This window comes from Galeopterus variegatus, unplaced genomic scaffold (assembly GCF_000696425.1).
Source record: "Galeopterus variegatus unplaced genomic scaffold, G_variegatus-3.0.2 Scaffold17963, whole genome shotgun sequence".
NCBI classification, from domain to species: domain Eukaryota; kingdom Metazoa; phylum Chordata; class Mammalia; order Dermoptera; family Cynocephalidae; genus Galeopterus; species Galeopterus variegatus.
The window spans coordinates 14428-15558 of record NW_007744074.1 but is presented as its reverse complement, the minus strand read 5'-3'; the positions used below and the strand labels follow the sequence as shown (position 1 = coordinate 15558).

Sequence of the window (1131 nt, the reverse complement as noted above, 5' to 3'; positions counted from 1 at the left end):
GTTAAAACTCTTTGTCTGTAAGGACATATTTGAAGGGTCAATAAAAAAAGTTTTAAAGATATGTCCTGAAATTTTAATAAATATAAACATCATAGAAGATCATGGAAACATTTGATATTCAAAAGAATAAAAGTTGACACCAAAGAGATATTGCTTTCCATAGAGGAAAGTGACTTTAAGAATACATTACCACATTCCTCTTCTCCTAAGCAACATAAGCTGATCTGTGAAAATGTTTCACTATTCACTTGGCCTAGAAAACCCCACAAAATCATGCAAATCAAGAGGTTCAAATCTCCATGTTCACTTTAAGAACACCCATGAAACTGCCCAGGTCATCAAGGGTATGCATATCCAAAGGCCACCAAGTATCTGAAAGATGTCACATTACAGAAGCAATGTGTACCCTTCTGGCATTACAATGGTGGAGTTGTTAGGTGTGTCCAGGCCAAACAGTGAGTGGGGCTGGACAAAGGGTCAGTGGCCTAAAAACGATGCTGAATTTTTGCTGCACGTACTTAAAAATGCAGAGAGCAATGCTGAACTCAAGGGTTTAGATATAGATTCTCTTGTCATTGAGCATATCCAGGTGAACGAAGCACCCGAGATGCACCGCTGCACTTACAGAACTCATGGTGGGATTAATCCTTACATGAGCTCCCCCTGCTACATCAAGTTGATCATTACTGAAAAGGAACAAATTGTTCCTAAACCAGAAGAGGAGGTTGTACAGAAGAAAAAGGTATCCCAGAAGAGACTGAAGAAACAAAAACTTATGGCACAAGAATAAATTCAGCATAAAATAAACGCAAATAAGAGAGAGAGGAAAAAAAAAGAATGCATTACCACAAGATGTGAGCATCATTCTAAACGATTTGAGATGCATAAGCATAATTCTAAACGATTTGAGATGCATGCAAGATTGTCAGCAAATTATTATTATTTATAACCGTTGATGTCATTATCACAAGAATGGAGCAGCACTTCCTCTACTCATCCATGTGAAGTTCTTTGCTGTACAATTCTAAAATGCAGAAAACATTAGTTGGATCCTCAATTATTCTTATGGAGTTAGTCAACTTATAAAACAAAATACATGAAGAGCATGTCATTTTATTTACTCAATAAAAG

At 36.5% G+C, this 1131-nt stretch overlaps 1 pseudogene; it reads left to right on the top strand.

Annotated features, from left to right (window-relative positions):
* Positions 1-232: 232 nt before the first annotated feature.
* On the top strand, positions 233-790 carry LOC103582805 (annotated as a pseudogene).
* Positions 791-1131: the final 341 nt, after the last annotated feature.